We start from the raw sequence: 24134 nt of genomic DNA, 5'->3' as shown, positions 1-24134 counted from the left end.
ATTATCAAGGCTAGGGAGAGAGGTGTTTTGGTTTTCTGTCTCTTGCAGAGAAAGGAACAGACACCAGACGGGGACCCGGAGATGTGAGGACCCTTCACAGCAGGGACAGATGTAGGGACTGCCGAGACAGCAACTGGGGTCAAGTGTCATGACGTTTGGGCTCCTGGAGAAGATGGATCCCACAAACACAGCAATAACCATGAAGGGGTTGGCGAAAACCAGGAACATCAGACCAACGAGGTTCAAGAGGCTCTTGGCAAAAAGGGGGACACGCCGGTGAACCCAAAACACACGGATCCTTGTTTGGAATCGGGGTAGAATAATCCCCAGAACTGTGCAATGACTAAAGGGTGGTCTAACCCCGGAGGTCGAAGAAAGAAGCTGAGAATCACCCAACTGGAAGACACTGGTAGCTGCAGCAATAAAAATAAAGGTTAAAAGCTCCTTAGACAGAGGTTCTAGTCTAAGTACATTTGAAAGGTATAAGGGGGCATTAAAATGGGAGTGGAAAACTGGAGCACCAAAATAAAGCTGTGGGAAAATGGGGAGTGATGGGAGTGTCATCTGTAACTGCTGTTATGGTTGTAAATCTAACTTTGCTTGCATCTGAACTGCGTGAACACAGAGGTCATCCCCCATATGGTCCACCCGTTAAAGGGGGACAGAGGGCCTCAGGATCAAGAAAACCTGGACCTTGCAACGCTGAAGTGCTTGTTATTAGTGATCTCTTTAATGAGAGATCAAAAGAGGGTATTGTGATATTATTCTGTTATTATATGTTACCTTATATATGTAATCAAAGTAGTTGAATTAGAATACTGCTGTAGATCACATTATACCCTTTAAAATAGAGTGTGTGATCTGTATGTAGTTTAGTTCTCATTATATTTTTGAGTTAACAGAACATATTCACATATTAGTTCATTAGATAAATGTGCATCACTCTGTATCCTTGATCTGCTGGGAATGTGTGACACTGTTTTCTTGACATGCTTAATTGTTGAATCATGAAGAGAAGGTTGTAAGCAGGAGACTCTGTGTCTAAAGACAGGGGAGATAGATAGACCACATTCCACACCCCCACCTTACAGAAAGCAGAGAAACAACTGCCGAGGTCATAACTTAGGCGCTGTAACAGAGAAAAAATGTGATGTTTTGGCTTTTACGACTAGCTGGGGGCCACTAGAGACTATAAAAAGCTGAGCAACCCGTCACCATTTTTGAGACATGTGCCTGACCCTCTGGTAGCATCTCTCCCGTCCGGACGTTCTAATGCTCTTATTGTTGAATTGTATGGAAATAAATGATTGTTGATTGAGCATTGATACACCGAGTATTGTCCTTCCTTCAGCCCAAAGATTCAAAGAACTGCGTGTTTTCAACAGAACACATGGTGATACAGCAAAGAATCCAACCCTTCTGAAAAGCAAATGGCTTCCTGTCATACTCTACCTGATTCAGGTGAGCATCTGGAATAGACCAAGTCTGGGGGTCAGCAAACCAAAGGAAAACAAAACCCTCCCCATAAGAAAACCACTACAATATAACCAACACGTTCTCACTCCCAAAGCGTAACATTTTACGCTAGGTGACAAATCGTCACCATATTACGTTACATTTTACGCTAGGTGACAAATCGTCACCATATTACGTTTTTGGCTACCCACCACGTTCCTAAATGACGACCTCGGAAAAAAGAGGAAATATGAGAACCGTCTGGACTGAATCTACACATGTTTGCTCTTTTTCTTCAAATCGCTTAGAAACACGCTATTTAACATCATTAAAGTCCTGGTTAAGGTCAGGAATAAGGTTATGGTCAGGGCTAGGGATAAGGTTAGGTTTAGGGCTGGAATACAGGGCTGGAACGTCTATTACCGCGGGAGCGTCATTGCACTGGATTCCAGCCATAGCCCGCCGCGTACCATAAGAACGCCAAAGGTCTCCTTTCGCGTTCCTCAGGAACGCCACGGGACGTGACAAAACGTCGACATGTTACGCCTCGGGAGTGAGAATGGGCTGATATAGCACATCATAGACATATGAAGATTTGGAACAAGTCCTATAAATAATTCCATAACATATAAACTTCAGTCTCTTCTATATACATTAAAACAGCGGTCCCCAACCTTTTTTGCGCCACGGACCGGTTTATGCCCGACAATATTTTCATGGACCGGCCTTTAAGGTGTCACAGATAAATACAACAAAATAAAACTAGTACCGGTACCGGAAAAAAAGAAGATTTATTCATAACACACGTGAAAGACCCAGGAAAACAGAGTTAACGATAAAAACGATAACAAAATAACGATAAAAACTCTGAAAACCATACATTTCACACCCGAGCCTCATCTCTCGACCAAACGACGGTCCGTGGCCCGGCGGTTGGGGACCGTTGCATTAAAACACCTTAACCACACAGTTAGGTTTCAGCCCTCGCTGACTCAGAACAAAGTAAGACAATCAGAGTTCGATTGGTTTTTACTTGTGCAGGGGAAGCCTGGTCAGATTCTCAGAGTTGCAAGCTCTACACCCAAACTCAGACAACTCCAACTCCAGCCTTTTATTGAATGAAAACAGTTACACAACCGCCCATTGTAAACCCCATATGTTGTGTGGTAAAAGCTAAGGCACTGTGTGTGTGTGTGTGTGTGTGTGTGTGTGTGTGTGTGTGTGTGTGTGTGTGTGTGTGTGTGTGTGTGTGTGTGTGTGAGAGAGAGAGAGTGTATGTGTGTCTGTATACGTGACTTCCTGGTTACAAACGTTTTAACCGCATCTCTAGTCATAAAAGGGCATCTCCCCTCAACCTCGTATATGGCTTAACCTCTTTAACAGTCCACCATTTACATGGTGAGCCCATACTGTAAAGGGCAGGAAGTGAACATTCCTTACCAAATAAGGAAACCAGAATCTTACATAGATTGGGCCTGCAGTTGAAAACTATAGCTAGTAACATCCCCAACATCCTACATGTGGGGGAGGAACAGAAAAATATCTGAACATACAGTTCAAGACAAGGTCCAAGCACAATAATGACAACTTTTAACAAAATCACTCCAACACACACTCCCCTAGCCTGGCACATTGGTTTGCTCCAGGAGCTCATAAGCAGGTGATTGAGCTGCTTTTACTCTTTACAAAGTGAGTACTGTTAACACTTCTCTTTTTACATATACAACTAATTTAGGTTACAGACAAATGTTTAAATGTGAACAGCTCTAACACGGGTTCTTTTCCTGACACAGGTAGGATGGCCAGTCCCCCTGTCTCTTCACCTTTCACGAGTCACTTAAATAACAACCCAAAAATCCTAATAAAGATCACAATCAACCAGTGTGTGTTTTTCTTCATTATGGTTTTTAAATACAAATCAGTCAGTCAATTAATAAAAATACAAGTAAGGGTAATGGAACCCCTGGTCTCCATTACACACATAAATACCATAAAGACACTAAGTCGTAGAGCTCTGAACTCCTTGCTTTTATGATATTTACACTTCTTCTTGGCCTTCTCCTTCACTCTGAGTCACTGCAGGATAAACGCATCAGCTCAGACATTCAATAATTAAAATATGTGTAGGTGACCGTTTGGCAGAAGACGATGTCGAGGCGGTACTGCAGTGACACGTCCGTGGCCATCGTCGGGGCGGTGTCCTTCATCAGCAGGAAGTCCATAGACTTCTTGGCTTTGTTGCTCATCATGGCTCTGTAGTCCGTGGGCGTGGCCTGCAAAAAGTGTAAATAAACCATCAGAGACCAAACACAAATATGCCTTCCAACCACTAGTTTAGACAACATCTTGCAAAGAGTGTGTATTTCAGAGTGCAGTTGTTTTTAAATTTGACAGAAACAGAAAAAAAGACGGAACAGAAGGACAACAGGGAAAGCAGAAGCACCGACACACTGAAATCTTTTAGGGTCAAGCTCCAGAACTAGCCACAAATCCTGCTGGAAAGAACCTAAAAATACTTAAAAATACTTGCAGAGATCTAATGGAGCCGTTAACTCAAAAGCCTGGTGTCAGGCATGTTCTTTAATAAATAAGAAACGAGCTGATATGTTACAGACCCCAGTCTTTACGTAAAGAAAAAGCTGACATTTAGAGCGGTCTCGCAGCAGATTTTAAAACAGTGACACTGATTTGTGGGGTTTTTGTGCACAAATTTGAACCTTTTTGTTTTATCCATGTCCTTGAACACAGCTTGTGACTTGGGCGCTTTCATATGTACCGATTCATTTAGGTTTGTGCACTGAGGCCAGATTTAGGTATTAAAAACGAGTCAGTCATAACACTTCTTACATTAGTTAAAAAGCTGAGCTTACACTAAACCAACATTTAAATTTCCCCTTGTGGGACTAATAAAGGTATATCATATCATATCATTACTACAGTATTGCTGCAACATTGTAAAGACAAAGATGACACACGGACCAGACATAAAACACTGAACACTTTTTAAAGAAGAGTCATTTAAGAGTATTTTCTCTAGAATAAAGTCGGCTGATATGGTGAAGGAAAAATCTGCTCACGAATCCTCCAACTTCTTAAAAGTAAGGAGTGACCTGAGCTGGAAATCAACATGAGAGGGATGACTCAAGAAGAAGAAGAAGCAACAAGAAAAGAAAAACAGAGTTCAGAGTCTAGTTAAGATATTAAGCTGTATCCACAATAGAGCAGGGCGATATGGCCAAAAATATTTATCACGATATATATTTGAAAATTTGCGATAACGATATAACCGACGATATAATTGATGCGAGACAAAATACAACTCCACAACATTACTAGCGCAAAAAGACAACCTTCCATTTATATTCACTTAAACAAGAAGCTGGTTTTTATGTACATTAAAGCTTTATAAAAATGTAACAGTACAAATGCAAATTCCTTGCTGAAAGTTTAACCAAAAGGCATTTCCACTAGAAATGGGCTGACATATCCTGAGCATAACCATGTATAATATCCACTGAAGTTAAAAAGAGGTGCTTTGCAACATTAAACTGCAGTGTGCAGTACGCATTTTTCGGACCATAAGGTGTGTGGTATATTGTAATAAGCAGCAGCTATTACTACCTCCCACCAGTAGGTGGTACTGTGTTATTGTATGTGTTCTGAGCTTATGGAGTAAAAGTCTAGACCTCCACCATAGCCTCGTCTCAGTCCTCTGTGCTTGGTCTAAAGTTATTGTTGACCACAACCCACGCTACACGGGCAGTTGGAGCAACACTGCATAAAGTTACAACATGGTGTCAGAAGTCGGCAAGACCGTGTGAACAGGGACCGCGACGTGAGTAAGCTAGCCGTAGATTAGCTAACAGTAGCCATTGCTAACGGCATGGAGCAATTCAAGCCACCATCACCGCTACTGCTCACAGGCAATTTATCTGAGACCTGGCGCAGATGGGAACAAAGATTCGGACTGTATATGACTGCTACGGGTGCGTTGGAGAAGGATGAAAAGGTTAAAATAGCCATTCTTCTCCACACTATCGGCGAAGAAGCGCTTGAAGTGTACAACACGCTCACAGTGACCCCGACCGGAGACGCACTGACAATGGCGGACATTTTGAAAACGTTTAAGGAATACTGTAGTCCACGAAAGAACGTTGTTTTTGAACGCCACAAGTTCTGGTCATACCCAATGTCGGCGGATATAACAGTGGACAGATATGTCACGGAACTCCGTCAGAGAAGTAAAAGTTGTGAATTTGGGATCAATGAGGACGACATGATCAGGGATAAATTGGTGTTCAGCATAAGTGACGCAAGACTAAAAGAGAGATTGCTTCGTGGCAACGACCTCACACTGCGCAAGACGATAGAAATATGCAGATCAGCAGAAGTGGCCAAGTCACAGATTCAGGCCATGCAGTCAATAACTGCAGCCCAAGACACGTCAGTGGACGCATTAAGAAAAATGCCAGGATACATTAAATCAGGACACAGTAAAAACAAACTGAGCAACGACAAACAAACAGTTTGTCACAAATGTGGCAACAAACACGCATTCCGACAGTGTCCAGCCTATGGGGCAACATGTCACAAGTGTGGGAAAAATAACCACTTCTCAAAAGTGTGCAGAGCTAGCGCAGAGAAGAGTAGACACTTCAAGAAAACAAAAACTATTAACAACATTGAAACTGATGGCGATTCACTATACATCGGCATGGTATCCAGCGACAAGCACAAGACTGGCAAATGGCATGAAAGTGTGACAATCGGAGACGTACCACTCACCTTCAAGCTAGACACAGGTGCGGACGCAAATGTGCTCCCCAGATCAGTTTATGACGAGTTACCAGATATGCCTCGGTTACAGCCCACAAAGACTGTACTCATAGCTTTTGGTGGAGCCCGCATACGTGCAGATGGTGTGGTGTCTCTTGAGTGTGAAGCACGGAAGCACAAGGCTGTGTTTGACTTTCTTGTATCAAGCCATGCAGATAAACCGATCCTAGGTGGACAAGCTTGTGAAGAGCTCCATCTGGTGCAACGAGTTGAGACCCTTGCCATGACATCCTCTGTACCGAAATCAGCTAAACCACCTTCTACCTCGGAAGAACTTGTGGAGATGTACGCTGATGTGTTCACAGGCTTAGGTGAGTTCCCTGGACTTCACCACATACATATTGACCCAAATGCAACACCTGTGATTCACGCATGCAGGAACGTGCCACTCTCCATAATGGATGCGCTGAAGAAGATGCTACAGGACTTACAAAACAGAGATGTCATAATGCCTGTCAATGAGCCTACAGATTGGGTCAACAGTCTTGTCGCCACACAGAAGAAGAACGGAACACTAAGGGTGTGCTTGGACCCTTGTGATCTGAACCAAGCAGTTAAACGCCAGCACTACTCCATTCCCACACACGAGGACGTTCGCAGCAAGCTAGCAGGAAAATCCATCTTCACCATATTGGATGAAAAAGATGGATACTGGCAGATCAAGCTGGACGAGCCGTCATCAAAGCTCTGTACCTTCAATACACCTTGGGGCCGATATCGCTTCCTCCGACTCCCATTCGGGATCAAATCAGCCAGCGAGGTCTTTCAACAAAAGAATTGTGAGACTTTCGGCAACATTCCTTGTGTATTTATCATTGCAGATGATATGATAATTGCAGCTACATCAGAGCACGAACACGATGAAATCCTGCAGAAGGTCATGGAGAAAGCAAGAGCAGCTAACGTGAAGTTTAACAAGGACAAAATTCAGTTCAAAGTTGACACAGTGAAATACATGGGCCATATCATCACAGCAGCAGGGCAGAAAGCAGATGTTTCAAAGATCAAAGCTATTGTCGACATGCCGACTCCAGAAGACAAACAAAGCCTTCAGCGTCTGCTGGGAATGACGAAGTTTTTGGCACAGTACATCCAAAATGAAGCATCGCTCACAGCACCTTTGAGACAGCTACTCAAGAAGGACACAGTGTGGCAGTGGCAGCCACATCACACAGTAGCGTTACAGACGCTCAAGTCGACGCTCACACAAGCTCCAGTGTTGAGATTTTATGACCACAAGAAACCACTAACACTGCAGGCCGATTCTTCAAAAGATGGGCTGGGCGCATGCCTATTACAAGACGGACAACCTGTGTGTTACGCGTCACGAGCACTCACAGACACAGAAAAAAGGTATGCACAAATAGAAAAAGAGTTGCTAGCCATTGTGTTTGCCGCTAAACGATTCCACCAGTATGTCTATGGAAGACCAGTGACAGTGCAATCTGATCATAAACCCCTGGAGGCGATAGTGCGCAAACCGCTATGCAAGGCACCAGCGAGGCTACAAGGAATGCTGCTGCAACTACAGAGATATGATCTCACCGTCACATACACCCCCGGCAGAGACATGTTCATAGCCGATGCACTCTCACGTGCCACAACTACCAGTGACGACGGAAACGTGAGTGAAAACGCAAATGATGAAAGAGTTGTGTATGCTCTGGAGGCCACAGCAGCATTGAGCGAGAAAACATTGTGTGACCTGAAAAAAGCAGTGGCAGCAGACAGCGTACTACAAGCCGTGCGTGAAAGACACTTCAACGGATGGCCGCTGTCGAGGAGGGAAATTATTTTACTGCTATTGTTAAATAATTGTCATTGCATTAATAATATAATCTGCAGCATGGATATTGCATTCCAAGGTTTAAACAGTGTCTCTTTCAGAAAGACTGAGTTGCAGGCTGACAGGAAGTTGTATGCAGAAAGAAGCAGGAAGTTATTTTGAGCCGCAGGCTAAGACGAGGTTTTAACAATGTAACAGATAGCTTTAAGAAGGCCTTAAGCAGTTATGACTATTTTATACACAATGCATATCTGTGCTTATTAAAGAGTTGGAGCTCGGTCAATTAATTGGGGGTCGGAAGCTTTGTTCGGCGCGATGTTCGGACAATCTATTGTGCAAGTGACTTGGAGCCATAGAAGGAATCGCAATACATGCTTACAAAACACTTATATATCAGATCATTTTATATTAAGGTTTTAGTAGAGGTTCTTGATTAAAACATTCATTTAGTAGAAGACATACACATAGTCTCAGTGAGCTTCTGGTCTGGTAAAAGGTCAGAAGTGCAACAGGTGAATTGAGAAAGAGCATTTGAGGACGAGACACAGACAGTAGGTGAAGAGGTGACACAAAGAGCATGTGAGGTCAACACACACACACACACACACACTTTAAATTAGATTTATTTAGAGGAGAGGTTAGTTATGTTTGGCTGTAACTGCAAAATTGTCTTGGTAAAAGAGGAACCGTTTCTTGGTGTCTCGGCAAGAAAGAGGAACAAGACAAGAACTGAAAGGTAGACAGGAAGGGCTAGTCATGAAAATAGAAGATGATTTTCTAGGTGAAAAGTCATGATGATGTTGATCTGATCTATGTATAAAATGTATCTGTGACGCATGAAGGGGCGTCAGTAAACAAACCCTGATGCTATAAAATATCTGTTCATGCTTTGATTAAGTCGAAGACTACTTCCTGTCTGCGTACAGAGTTGTCTTCCCACGCGTGTATTCATTAAAATCATCGTTTGACTTCACCCGGCCGGATTGGTGTGGTTATTCTTCGATCACCTCTTGTACCCTTCCTCAATATTGAATCTTAACATTTGGGGGCTTCGTCCGGTTATTGAGGAGGGAGAGTTGGAGGTTTGGACGGAGAAATCCGGGGTCTTGGGTGGTCTGACGGGCAGACATGAATTCCAGTGGTCTAAGTGAGTGGGCATAAGCCGGCTTATCCAAAAGGTAAGGCACTACCTGTTGAATTATTTCCAAAGTGTGCCAAATTGGAAATGATAAAATTTAAGTCTACTCACTGAAGTTACTGGTGGATGTCTGTTTTGATTTTGATGAGAATCTCATGACAGTACTGAGGATTTAAAGCAGTTGGACTGCTGGAAAGGATTTAATGCGGTTGGACCGCGGGAAGCAGTTGGACTGCTGGAAATGATTTTAGTATGTTAGGGAATTTGCTTATTTTTTGGTTATAAGGTTGGACCTGCTTCAGTTATACACTTGTTTCGGGTGTTGATTGTTGTTTCAAAGTATTATAAATTATTTTAGAACGGAACCGTGGGGGTTCTAGGAAGCGCAGTTCTCGGAGGTAACGCTCCCTCCCGGCCAAGGACGCTTGGCCCTGACCTATCGGCGAATAGGGTTAGTACGGTTGGCAACCGGGGAGAACTTGGGAACCTCCAAAATAGCTAGGAGTTAGAATCTCCTTACCGTTTGGAACGGTATCTGCGCTTTTTTGGGCAGCAAAGGTTGGACCTTGGGTGTTGGACACTTTTAAATTGAGTTAGGGATTTTAGAGATGAGGCCAGAAACTGTTGGACAGATACTGGTTAATTGATCGTAAAAAACTCAGGGAGTTTATCGGTTAGACCGTTAACTTAAATTTTTCGAAATTCGGTAGGTGTTAAAAGGCATAAAATCTGTGCAGTTGTAAATATAAGACGTCTCTGTAATAAAAAAGATCTCTGTGGGTCGAGTCAGCAATGCACTGACTGCCTGCTGCTATTCTTAGATGAAGAGTGTGTGTGCATGCAAATGAGGCAGCTGATGCAGAGCGCATGAGAGGACTATGCTTTCGGTTTTGTGTGTCATTGAGCTCTATAACTATTGTTTGTAAATGTGGATAAATGTCTGTGATTAAAATGCTGGCTTAGTAAATAATAACATTGTAAATATATGAATGGTGACAGCGTTTCAAAATAGAATATAAGAATTGTTTGTGTTTAAAACCAACGTTTAGGTAAGAAGATTTAAGGTGGATTTGAAGGCATAAACAAAAAATAAAAGGGTTGTTAATGCATGAGCTGACTGGATGCAGAGTAAGTGGAGTGGTCATCCTGGGAGGATTGAATGATGCTCTAACTCTGTGGTCAAGTCAGACATAGGCTTTAAGCAACCATGAGCCACTAATAAGCGTGACAAATTAATGAGTATGTGTAAATTGAACTTGTTAAATAGTTTTGATAGAAGTAACTCAATGAGCACGCAATAAAGTGGACTTTTTAGGGGCAGTTTATCACTGACACAATAAAAAGCAACTTAATTAGTAGTTCAATAACAAATTGTAAAGATAACCTTGGTTATTTGATAAGAGAGAGAAAATTCAGGTTACATATAGTGAATAAATAAGGAAATGTTAATCTCTGCGTCATTCCACACTGAAATTTCAATTGTAGGGGATCATTTGGAGGTGAATTGTGTAGGACACGGGGAGACAGAAGAATCTCCCCATGAGTTTTCAGTGTGCATAGAAATTGAGGAGGCTGAACTGGAAGCCTGCCTGGGTCGTTGTTTTTGTTTATTTGAGGGTCTGCTGGAAGTTTGTGAAAACGACCACCTTGATATGTGGGAGCCTTCTCGGGCAGCGATTTTTTTGTTAAACCTGTGGCAGGCTGTGCAACATGGAGAAAGCTTTGACATAATGTCATAAAGGTGATTTCTTGGTTTTAGACTTATTAGTACGGGACAAGTTGAGGGACCCTTGAGGGTGTGTTGTTGTAAAGTATATAAGGGACGCGCAGTGCCGTTAATGGGTTTAAAATAAATGAAAAAACACTAATCCGAGGAACTATTGGAGAGGTAAGTATACGGAGGTGAGCGCGTTGCGCATAAGGGTTGCTGGTGTCATATATTAACACTTTGAGGGCGAATAATTTTGATTGAGTGTCAACGCTTGAGAACGCGAGGACAGCGTCTAAAGTGCTGGGTTAAACTTTGTGTATCACCGAGCAGGGGAAGAGGAGCCAGTGGTTGCGAGAACAGCGAGACGAAGATTGAAACCGAAAGTTAAGCGTGTCTGGGTGACCTAGACCAAGAAGGTGGAGTCGACCAACGCCATTGGAAGAGGTAAGTCTGTGTTTCAGAGAATGGCTGACAGCTCGGGTGCAACACCTAGTGGGAAAAGGGGATGCAAACCTCTGAAGGATCAGCTTGAACAGCTTAAGAAAGCTATTCGTTTGGCTTCACCTGGAGCACTAAAATCAGCAGAGAAAGAGTGCCAAGCGATGGAGGTTGAGGTAAGCAAACTTATTACATCCCAACAGAAAGGGCTGGGTGATAAAATACCTCTGAGCTTGGTGTTAAAAACTGAAGGAGAAGTGTATGGACAAATGCATGAGGCCCTACGTGCGTCCATAGAGGCATTAACGGCATTGGAGGTTATAAAACAGAGAGTAATGCAGGGAGGGCCAGAAGAGGAGAATGAAGACCGTGCGACGTCATCAGAAGAAGAAGACGATGAGGAGGACGAAGATGGAGGAGCTGAACCCCAACCAAGTACAAGCCTAATTTTGAGGAAAAGAAGTGTGAAGAGAGACCAAGCACAGAGACAGCCCATATTTAAGAGCTCAAAGGGGAAAGGAAAGTTGAGGAAGAGTAGAAGAGTGAGTTTTGAACAAGGAGCTCCTGACCCTGGTTTAAGTCTGCCTCTGATAGCAGGTCCAAAGAACGAACCAGTTTATCGCGCCTATAAGGTGAGAGATTTGGAAGCATTGGTTAAACAACTTCCACCAATAACCAAAGGAGAACATTGGGAAGGAGAAGAATTAGCGCTGGGCGACTTTCGCACTTTGGCCGGACGTTGTATGCTGGGTGGTGGGTTAGCAGATGTAGAGCAGATAGCTCAAACAACTAGATATGCAAATGACCTGAAATATCATGAGGTGCAGAGTGACTTAGCAGATGCAGTTCGGGAGAAGGACCCAACTCCTAACTTTGGAGCCATTCCAAAAATTATTTGGGATCCTAAAAACACACCCAGAGAGTGTTTAGCTAAAGCAAAGGAACAATGGTTGTTAGGAACAGGAATACATCCGGGGAAGGAGGGTGAAAGTAGAGCGTGGTTTCGTTCGGCAGTGCTGGCAGGGCTGCCCAATCAGGTTGCAGTTGACTTGGAAAAGAACCCAGATTTTGCCGTTGCAGACTCGGTGCAGTGGGACAGACATGTGACCCACAGACTTCAGCAGGAACAGGATTTGGCAAACAAACAAAAGAAAGAGTTGGAGGAAGCCCAGGCGTGGCTGGTCAAGTTGCAGCTGGCAGAAGCAAAAAACAAAGCAGGAGACAGAAAGAAAGAGGATAAAGAGAGCGCAAGGAAAATAATGGTGGCAAGGTCTCAGCCCGATCCTGTGCCTGACTGGTCAGATCAGGATCCGGGTCTCTACCCTGATGATCGTTGGCCCGCCAATGCACCAAGGCAGCGTCAACCCGTAGGGAATTGGGGGACCGGTGGACCGCAGAGAGGGCGTGGTGGATCCGTGGGGGAGGACAAAGGGCTCGGAATCCGGGGAATCCTGGCAGAGTGTCTTGGACTGCGTGTCTGAGATGTGGAGCAGAAGGACACTGGGCCCGAGATTGCCCTGAACCGCCGCAGAACTATCAGGGGCGAGGCTATCAATCCCAGGCACGAGGAGGCCCAAGACAAAGAGTTGCTTACAGGGGAGCACATCAGGCTCCAAACCCGAATGCAGCACCAGCCCCCCAGTACCCAGTAGCCGACTGGGGCTGGGAGGGGGAGCAATACTGATGGAGCCCGGAGAAACTGAACAGCGTGGGGACGGCAGAACCTATGCTGTCAATGATGATGATCCAGCATTGACACAGCTGGGAAAACAGACTTTGAGGCACCAATATGTGGTGTCCTCACAGGTGCCTGGAAAATCTCATGGGCAGGGACCTGCTTGTGAAACTGGGATCACCTTCAAAGACTCAATATCTAGTCCAGAACTCTGAACAACCCACTGCCGAAATCTACTGGGGGAGGCTAGTGGAAGGAGGCATTCTGAGACATTATCAGCTATGGAAACCCTGGATAATGAGCCTGGCCGTCTATTCCCCTCTGCGAGATCCTTTCCACGTTACACTCTTTTATGATAGGGAAGATAACGATATCTATCGGGAACAGTTCCAGTCTGATCTTGAGGGACAGACGTGGAATGTGCAAACACATAACATTTATGTTGGACCAGAAGGTGTGGCCGCGGCTGTGAAATTTACTGATGAACAACTGCCTTGGTACAATGTGGGAGAGGATTCAGCCCCTCACATTACATTGGCGGTCCACGAGGGTCATGGGCCAAGAGATCTGGGACCAATGGTCAAGCGGGCGCTGGACAATGCATGCTGGCAAGGCACCCAAGTTCCAAATGTCTGGTATGCACCAAAATGTAAAATATATCGCATAACTTGTTTGTCCAACGATGCAGTGATCTTAGAACATAAAGAAATCTCCAAAATACATGGCAGGGAAAGAATGGATCATCCTGATGCAGTAGCTGAGCTCTCAAAATTGCCTGGTACTTTGTGGTCCGCAGGGCCCACAGATGTAGGTCTAGCTAACTGTTCGCCTGTCCTGTTCCAGCTGAAGTCTGACATACCATTTAACAGACCATAATAGAAGCACAAAACTGAAGACCAAAAGTGGTTCACATGTATTGACCTAGCGAATGCATTCTTTTGTCTCCCACTGCACGAGTCACTCAGAGACATTTTCTCATTCACATACAGAGGCCGCAAATTTAGGTACACACGCCTACCACAAGGCTTTGCACTCTCACCAGGAATTTTTAATCAGGTGTTGAAAGAGACATTGTCCCCATGTCAACTGCCAGGGGGCTGTACATTAATAGAGTATGTTGATGATCTTCTTATTGCAGCCCCGTCAGCAGCGGCCTGTACGGCAGCATCGCTCGTGGTGTTGAACAGATTGGCGGAGTGTGGCTTCAAAGTGAGCAAAGAAAAACTGCAGTTGGTCCGGCCAGAGGTAACATTCCTGGGCCGGGTGATCGCACACAGATCAGTGGGGTTAATGAACACACACAGAGACCAAATTTTGACACATCCAAAACCAAGAACTGTGAAGGAGTTGCTTTCCTTTCTTGGCTTGACAGGTTACAGCAGGCAGTTCATTCCGAACTATGCGGGTAAAACGGCCCCTTTAAGGGACCTGATCAAGAAAGTTGGTGTTCGAAATCTGAAGGCTGAATTGCCTTGGACGCCGGACACAGAGACAGCGTTCATTTCACTAAAACAGGATTTGTCAAGAGCCACAGATCTGGCCACACCTAACTATGATGAGGCATTTTATCTTGATGTTTCAGAAACAAAGGGAGTTGTGAATGGTGTGTTGTTTCAGAAAAAAGGGGGAGGTAGGGATGTACTTATGTATGTCAGCATAAGATTAAATTCAACAGAAGCAAGGCATCCCACATGCACACAACACGCAGCAGGAGTAGCAAAGATAATTCAGAAAACAGCACATATAGTGAGGGAACACCCACTGAAAGTGCTTACTACACACAGTGTAGTGGCCTATGTGAACTCACAGGCATTCACAATGACTCCACTGACGCAACAAAGGTTCAGCAAAATTTTAGAGGCGCCAAATCTGATATTCACACATGAAGGAATAAATATGGCAGACCTAATGGGGTCAGGAGAACCACATGACTGTATTAAGAAAGCCCAGGTTGAAGGAAAAATCGAGGGACAACAGTCGGCTCAGAGAGCTGAAGTGATAGCCCTAACTCGAGCCCTGAGGTTGGCTAAAAACATGAGAGTGAACATCTACACTGACTCAGCATATGCGTTTGGAGCAGCTCATGTGGAACTGGCTCAGTGGAAGAGAGCCGGGTTCAGGACGGCCACTAATGCACCCATCTGTCACAAAAAGGAAATGGAGGAACTGGAAAAGGCCCTGGAGGACCCAGACGAGGTAAGTATTATAAAATGCAAAGGCCACTCACAAGCAGACAGTATGGTGGCAAGAGGAAATCAGAAAGCTGAGGAAGCCGCAAAGGAAGCAGCGGGCTAGAAAGGAGAGAGACAACTGGTGCAGGTAACCCCAGAAGAGGAGGTTAGCACTAACAGCATGGAAGAAGTTAGAAAGGCTCAGGAGGAGACATCCCCAGAGGAAAAGGGGGTGTGGGAAAACAAAGGAGCCTGGCAAGATGGCGGTTTGTGGAGGGGGCCAGATGGGCGTCCCGCTTTAACGGCCAAAATGGCGGAACAAAAGGTGAATGAGGCTCACGGGCTTGGTCACGTGGGAGTGAAACAGATGGAGAGAAATTTGTGCCGATGGTGGCATCCTGATTTGAGAAGGATGATACTGGAAAAGGCCAGAACGTGCCTAATTTGTGGGGCACACAACCCAAAGCCAGCAGTAAAACCTGAAGCTGGTAAGTTCCTCATGCCAGGAAGGCCAGGAGAAGAGGTCGTGATTGATTATACCGACATGATTGATACAGGCCCAGGTGGGGTGAGGTATTTGTTGGTGTGTGTGGATGTTTTGACTGGATGGCCCGAAGCATGGGCGACCAAATGTGAAGACGCGAAAAGCGTGATTAAGTGCTTAATCAATCATTACATTCCAAGGCATGGGTTTCCCAAGAGAATTAGATCAGACAATGGTACTCACTTCAAGAATAAAGATTTGCAAGAGGTAGAGAGGATGTTGGGAGTGCAACATAAGTTCGGGACGGTCTTTCATCCTCAATCTCAAGGAAAGGTAGAGAGGATGAACCTAAATTTGAAAAACAAGTTGGCTAAAATTTGTGCGCAGACAGGGCTAAATTGGGTCGCAGCCCTGCCCATTGCTTTGATGACCATAAGATGTTTATGATGATGTTAACTTTGTATTTCAGGTGCAGTTATAACTATTTTATACATATTGCATTTTGTGCTTTTAAAGGAGTTGTGGCTCAAATTTGTCTCTGGAGGGTCACGAGCCTTTGGCTAGCGCTATGATTAGCCAATCTACTGTGAGGATAATATGAGTTCATGAAGGATTGCACACGCTTACAGACACAGAGTTAAGAAACACACATGACAGTAGTGATTCCAGGCAAAAGGCCCTAAATTCATTTAGCTTTTAACTGAACTTAAAGAAGGACCAAAGAGGAAGGAAAGCATATATTTTGGTTAAGTCTGATACATTAGAATTAGAAGGTATTGTTACATTAAGGGAGCAAAATGAAATAAAAAGGTTATACCAAAACAGGTGTTAACATAGGAAATGTGAGGTTTTAAAATGAAGTTAGTGTTAACACATAGGAGTTGTTTCAAGGCAGCATTTAGCTATGATGAAATGTATACAGGAGTAATTGCTTATATGCTTAAACTTAATTGATTAAAGTGGTTGTTTTCTTTTGGAGTAGATTAACTTGCAGCAGCGACAACTTGTGCACAGGATGTTGATGATCAGATAAGGGAAAGTAGAGCGAGCAACTGGACGTGAAACCAGCGCTTAAAAGAATTTTAAAGTGATGAGTAACGTTGAAGAGTATACATAAATACAAGTCAATAAGTTAAGAAGATAATTAGGATCAGGCTTTTAATTAAAGGGTCCCAGATAGGATAAGTTAGGGAGATGCAAGAAAAGGTGTTTTGTTTCCTTTGCAGAAGATCGATCTCGGCGACCACAGGAGGGGCGAGGATCCTGGAGATCTCGAGGTTCGAGACCACCAGAGAAGGGTCTGCGTGAGGACACAATGTATTGTGACCTCTGGTGTTCCAGAGGTCAAAAGGGGGAGTGTCGAGGAGGGAAATTATTTTACTGCTATTGTTAAATAATTGTCATTGCATTAATAATATAATCTGCAGCATGGATATTGCATTCCAAGGTTTAAACAGTGTCTCTTTCAGAAAGACTGAGTTGCAGGCTGACAGGAAGTTGTATGCAGAAAGAAGCAGGAAGTTATTTTGAGCCGCAGGCTAAGACGAGGTTTTAACAATGTAACAGATAGCTTTAAGAAGGCCTTAAGCAGTTATGACTATTTTATACACAATGCATATCTGTGCTTATTAAAGAGTTGGAGCTCGGTCAATTAATTGGGGGTCGGAAGCTTTGTTCGGCGCGATGTTCGGACAATCTATTGTGCAAGTGACTTGGAGCCATAGAAGGAATCGCAATACATGCTTACAAAACACTTATATATCAGATCATTTTATATTAAGGTTTTAGTAGAGGTTCTTGATTAAAACATTCATTTAGTAGAAGACATACACATAGTCTCAGTGAGCTTCTGGTCTGGTAAAAGGTCAGAAGTGCAACAGGTGAATTGAGAAAGAGCATTTGAGGACGAGACACAGACAGTAGGTGAAGAGGTGACACAAAGAGCATGTGAGGTCAACACACACACACACACACACACTTTAAATTAGATTTATTTAGAGGAGAGGTTAGTTATGTTTGGCTGTAACTGCAAAATTGTCTTGGTAAAAGAGGAACCGTTTCTTGGTGTCTCGGCAAGAAAGAGGAACAAGACAAGAACTGAAAGGTAGACAGGAAGGGCTAGTCATGAAAATAGAAGATGATTTTCTAGGTGAAAAGTCATGATGATGTTGATCTGATCTATGTATAAAATGTATCTGTGACGCATGAAGGGGCGTCAGTAAACAAACCCTGATGCTATAAAATATCTGTTCATGCTTTGATTAAGTCGAAGACTACTTCCTGTCTGCGTACAGAGTTGTCTTCCCACGCGTGTATTCATTAAAATCATCGTTTGACTTCACCCGGCCGGATTGGTGTGGTTATTCTTCGATCACCTCTTGTACCCTTCCTCAATATTGAATCTTAACACCGCCCAGAAGGAAGAGTTTAGACAAAACACTCCACAGCTACTGGCCTATGAGACACGATATCAGTTTCCACGATGACATTATTATGATCGGGGACAAGATCGTAATACCCCAAAGCTTCAGGCGTGTGATCCTGGAGAAGCTGCACCTTGCCCACCAAGGCGTGCAGCGCACAAAAGCCAAAGCAAGAAGAGTGCTGTACTGGCCTGGCATGTCACGCGACATAGAGACCATGCTTGAAAAGTGTGAACAATGCCAGCAAATGCAGCCAAAGAACCAGGCTGAACCGCTTATTCCACACCAGATTCCAGAGCTGCCATGGATGAAAATCGGAGCAGACATCTTCGAACTGAACGATCATCCATATCTTTTGTTAGTGGATTATTTATCAAAATATCCAGAAGTTCTTAACTTACCTGACAAAACGGCACACTCTGTGATTCAGAAGATGAAATCAGTCTTCGCAAGACACGGAATTCCCAAAGAGATAGTGAGCGATCATGTTCCATTCGCCAGCCACGAGATGAGATCGTTTGCAGCATCCTGGGAGATAAACCTAACTTTCTCCAGTCCCGGCTTTCCTTCTTCGAATGGCATGGCGGAGCGAGCCATAAAGACTGTCAAACATGCACTTAAGAAAGCCGCACGGACTGGAACAGACCCACATCTAGTGCTGTTGTCTTTGAGGAACACTCCAGTCACAGGACTTAGTGTGTCACCTGCACAAATGTTGATGGGACGGGTTCTCCGCAGCACCCTGCCATGCACCAGTGCTGTGTTGAGGCAGTCAACCCCACAGAACATTCACGACAAAGTGCGCAGGTTGCAATCAAAGCGGAAACGCCACTATGATCAGCACGCAAGACCATTGCCTGTTCTGACCCCAGGCGAGACTGTGCACATGCAAACAAGGCGCGGTTGGGAGCCAGCTGTTGTAACTCATCGGCGAGAGGAACCACGCTCCTACACTGTGCAAACACCAGATGGTAAAGTGCTCAGGAGGAACAGGAGACATCTGAGGAAAATACACCCAAGTCTGTTCAAGGACACACCCATGGACCCAGATGAACTGTCCGTTCACACCCAAGAGCCAGTGGAGCCACCAGCAAATGACACCCCACAAAACTCTAGTCCTGCAAGTATGGACAACACACCCACATGTTACACACGCAGTGGCCGAGCAATAATACGCCCTGCCAGGTATAGAGACTAAGTGATTGGGAAACTTAAAGTCACTCTATCCTGTACCTGCGTTGTTCTGTACAAGCTAGATAACTGTCTTGTTGGCAAAGAGAGAAAATATGTCATGTTTCATATGTTCATTTTGACATGTCTTATCTAATCTGTCATGTGTTCATCTGTTTCAAAACACTACACTGATGTGTATTTGCATTGCTCAAGTGACAAGCAATCTGAGGTGTGCTCTACTTAATGTCTCAAGAATATAATATTGTTAATGTTCCTACGATTTAAAAGGTGCATTTATGTTACAAAATATTGGAGTTAAGAGGTAGTATCTTTATCTCGGAAAAGAGGGATGTGGTATATTGTAATAAGCAGCAGCTATTACTACCTCCCACCAGTAGGTGGTACTGTGTTATTGTATGTGTTCTGAGCTTATGGAGTAAAAGTCTAGACCTCCACCATAGCCTCGTCTCAGTCCTCTGTGCTTGGTCTAAAGTTATTGTTGACCACAACCCACGCTACACGGGCAGTTGGAGCAACACTGCATAAAGTTACAACAAGGTGCACGGGATTATAAGGCACATTAAGCGAAACAAAGCAGTCAGATAAATCAAACTTTATTAAACTCATTCTTCTTGCTTCCTCCATTTCTGTACCATTGATTCCTTAATGTTGAATTCTCTGGCAGCTGCTCTATTCCCATGTTGTTGCAGTATATTAATGACTAACCTCGTATTGTGGATGGATTATCTCAGTTGTTCTCCTGACTGAAGTTTGGTCCGTTTACAGCATCCTGCCATGCGATTGCATTTGTCTCTAACCATGAAGAACCTTCACGTTAACTTTTATAAGTGGAAAAGTGTTAGTGTTCGTCCTCCAGCTTCACTGTTTATGTTATGCTAACATAGCTGTGTCGCTAGCGATCACGTAGCACATCATTATATACCAGCTAGCCCAACTTCAGTAACCCTACAAACGTCACTGCTGTTTAGTTTCCTGTCTTCATTTATGTTGGAAGTGATAGCAGAGCTGTACGTTTGAATTTTTTCAGAAATCTCTCAGTCAGAACATGCAATATCATGCTTAGGTAACTAGCGAAACTAGCGAGCTAACTTCCGCTAGCTTCCTGCTAACTTCTAACTCCGTTAAATGTAATAACTTTTGTTTTCATGGATGCCTGGAAGTTAAACTTTATAGTTACACCTCGTAAAGCAGCAATGCTGATCGTTTTATTAAAGATGAAAGAATTTAGACAGTTTTTAACTCTAAGTGATGCTGCAGTGTTGTTTGACCTGAAGCATACGGAGTTTAGGACCCAGATTACTCCCAGATTTAAGAGCATCTTAGTCCGACAAATACGACAATAACAACGGCCGCTTGCATGTTCTGCAAAAAAATGTGCTTTGTTGTGTATCTGACGGACAAACACCAAACCAGTTCCACATCACGGAAGTTGCACCATTTTTACAAACCAATTCTGGATCATCTGTTTCACTCAACAATCGGCCATGTGCGTATGAAAACAAAGGCACTGCGCATGCGCGTTTTACTCCCATTCTATCGCGATATTTCATTTTCCTATCGTTGCCTAACATTATACCGGTATTACCGTGAACGGTATAATATGGCCCAGCCCTAATCCACAATGTGTGCCAAGAAACTAAGCTTGTCTGTTCTCATGCTAAAGAAATAAAAAATCTGGAATCAGAAAACAGCCAATAACTGCTGATCAACTCACCCACTCCTCTTCGTGCCAGTCCACGTGCAGTGACGACTGGCTGTTGTGACCGCTGTACTTTGCTCTCAGCGTATCCTGGTCATTGCGGAGCACTACTTGTTCAGACTCAGCGGAAGGAGAAGCTTTGGTTGCGATGTACTCGCCCCGTACTGCGTTCAGGGCCTAAATAGCTGAAGCTTGCAGCCGCACACTGTCACCAGCTGACGGGTCTGAAAGGAAGAGGGTATGAATGAAATATGAAGCGTCCCCACGTAACGTCAAACACTTTTAGTACCTTGTCAGCCAGACTGGCGAGCGATTGGTCTTTGGCAGCTTGAGATAGCCTCTGCGTAATAGCTGACCTGAGTCTTCTGCGTGTTGACGTGGGCGATGATCTCTTTGGCTCGGACAGTGTCCTGGGGTATGTGGATGATGACTGAGCTGGAGAGGGCACTACTGCAGGGAACAAAGACACACAGACACGTCTTTATCCAAGCTGGGACTGAGGATACTCTTACACTCACCAGCCACTTTATTAGGTACATGTGTTCAAAAGCTTGTGGCAGCAATTTAGTGCATTTAGTCAAATAAAGACAATAGAGTGGCCTGCAGGTGTATATTTTTGTAATGTTTCTGTCTTATGCCTGAAATATGCTTCAGCAGGAAATATACGCTGTAACTGGAAACAACAGTGTGGAATGGACCGGTTTAGTGTTAAGAGGTGTTACATCTGAAGTTAGAACGTAAATTTCGTGCAGAAATCTAAATCAAGCTTCAGAGGTACTGTTCCAAAAATATAGGGAGGGATGTTACCCACCAGATGTAAAAACAAACACTGTCTGCATGCACATGCCTGCTCTCAACGAGCCTAATCGTGGCTTAGAAAAAACAAGGAGGAGCCGACTGCCGGGGACGGAGAGCGATACCACTCGCTTCACAAATTCAGACCATCTGTGTAGAAGAATTTTAGAAACGTCTCATTAATATTGTCAGGATTTGACTTGTTTTTGATAGACTTTAAAATGACTGAATTTATACAATGAGCAGTATTCATATACAACTTTGTGACAAAGGATTTGCTCATTTTAAGGTAACACACATTTTAGTTCTATATTAGTGAACACATCACCGATGCGCTACGTGCCCTTTTTTCCTTGCATTAACATGATAAGCTGTGCAAAACCCCATTCTTCCAGCTTAAAACTGAAAATACTTTGTTGTACAAATCTTAAGGATAAGATAAGAAGAACTTTATTTATCCCGAGGGAAATTCTTTAGTCATACACATACTCAATGCAGCAAGAGAGACAGAGGAACAGAGGAATAAGATATACCATATATACAATAAGAATACTACTATTACAGTAATATACAGTAGGATAGTGCAAAATACAATATCAAATAACTCTAATGAAGTTAGTTCAGTCAAATGAAAACAAGCAAAGCAGTGCAAGGACTCACCATTCCTCCTCATTTACGCTGATTGGAAAAGTAACAAAAGCAAAATTAAGAGGAAGCCATAAAATGGGAACTGAAGTATTAATGCAGAAATTGAAGAAACAAGATGACCAAAAACGACTGTTTAAATACAAATCACAAGACGAATAAAGCAAAATATAAAAACCCAAAACAGGAGCAGAGGTCATCGCTATGCCATTGCATTTGTCCCTAACCACCAGAATCCCTCACGTTAACTTTTATCAAGTGGAAAAAAGTGAAGCTGGCGTTCATCCTCCAGCTTCACTGTGCTAATGTTATGCTAACAAACCTGTGTCGCTAGCAATCACGTAGCACAACATTATATACCAGGTAGTCCAACTTCAGTAACCCTGCAAACGCCACTGCTGTTTACTTTTCTGTCTTCATTTATGTTGGAAGTGGTAGCAGAGCTGTACGTTTTAATTATTTTAAAAATTCTCTCAGTCAGAACATGGTATGAAATGTTTAGGTGGAAACTAGCAAGCTAACTTCCTGTTAACTTGTAACTCCGTTAAATTTAATAAATTCTGTTTTCATTGATGCATGGATGTTAAACTTAATTGTTACACCTGGTAAAGCAGCAAGGTTGATGATTTTATTAAAGATGAAAGAATTTAGACCGTTTTTAACTCTCAGTGTTCATCCGACTTTGGGAGCTGAAGCCCACGGAGTTTTGGACCCAGATTACTCCATGAAGCTCCTCACTACGGCAGCCGTAATGCTCTGACAATCCATCAAGCAGTGCAGCTTACCAAAGTAGTACTAAAACATTTTTTAACAGATGTCTGCACGCCAAAATCGGTTCGAGGTCAGTAAGCACAACCAGAATTCATACATAGGCACTCTTTCGATTTTTGAGAAAATTAATTAAGTGTGCCATATAGTGTGGAAAATATGTTATACAGAAGAAAAGAATATTTCCCGATATATATCATTACCGCACGTGCTTCAAATTATACAGCGATATGGATTTTAGGCCATATCGCCCAGCCCTAATGTGACGCCCGACTTTACTCTCAACTTACTGTTTCTTTGCTTCCTCAAACTTCTGGATGAGCTTCCTCAGAACGCCATTTTTAGAAACCCTGGCAGTGAGAGGCCGGTGCTCCGACAGTTACGACATCATATGTCTGTTCTGGAAAGACAAACGAGGATGTTTTAGAGGCACAAAAAGAAGTATGTGTGATCACAAGAAGCGGATAGATTTGAAAACACAGTTTTTGTGTCACATTTTGGCCATCGAACTGGAGCCTTGAAAACGATGACACATTTTAGTCATGTGATGCAGTCATGTGACCAATTAAACTAAGGTAGCGGAGGGCATTAAACAGCAGTTGTTTTCTTTGCTCTCAAATTTTTTCAGCCCTATTAAAGATTAATATCAGTGCGGTGGATTTCTAACATGCAACACTTCTGAGCTTCACTAAATGCTACAGGTTTGATGACTTCACAGTAGTAAACAGTGAGACACAAGGCTACCTCTATGCTACCCCTCCTAACCCAAAATATATTTGATCTGAAATACTTCAAGCCAATCCGTCAGTGATGCCTGTTCAGTGTCCCACTTTATGTTGGTGCAGGATACAAGTACTGTATATTGATATATCTATATATATATCTACACCTTAATGTAGAGTAGTGAATGTACAAT

At 43.5% G+C, this 24134-nt stretch overlaps 1 long non-coding RNA gene and 1 pseudogene across 5 annotated transcripts; one reads left to right on the top strand and one right to left on the bottom strand.

Annotated features, from left to right (window-relative positions):
- Nucleotides 1–2378: 2378 nt before the first annotated feature.
- On the bottom strand, nt 2379–23620 carry LOC147309575 (uncharacterized). 5 transcript variants are annotated; one of them, XR_015125686.1, is made up of 5 exons: nt 22466–23410; nt 21822–21955; nt 21300–21460; nt 21026–21234; nt 2379–3728 (listed from the first exon to the last, which is right to left on the bottom strand). It is a non-coding gene; the product is annotated as an uncharacterized LOC147309575 (long non-coding RNA). The 5 variants fall into 5 exon arrangements; XR_015125687.1 differs by lacking the exons at nt 21822–21955; nt 22466–23410 and adding an exon at nt 23509–23620; XR_015125684.1 differs by having other exon boundaries at nt 21822–23410.
- LOC147309576 (uncharacterized) lies at nt 11084–13048 on the top strand (annotated as a pseudogene).
- Nucleotides 23621–24134: the final 514 nt, after the last annotated feature.

This window comes from Aulonocara sp. 'chitande type north' Nkhata Bay, linkage group LG17, assembly GCF_057382095.1.
Source record: "Aulonocara sp. 'chitande type north' Nkhata Bay isolate Kocher_YH1m ecotype deep benthic linkage group LG17, A_spYH_male_GT1.1, whole genome shotgun sequence".
Classification (NCBI taxonomy): domain Eukaryota; kingdom Metazoa; phylum Chordata; class Actinopteri; order Cichliformes; family Cichlidae; genus Aulonocara; species Aulonocara sp. 'chitande type north' Nkhata Bay.
The sequence above is the reverse complement of the archived record's forward strand: the minus strand, read 5'-3'. Positions and strand labels throughout refer to the sequence as shown.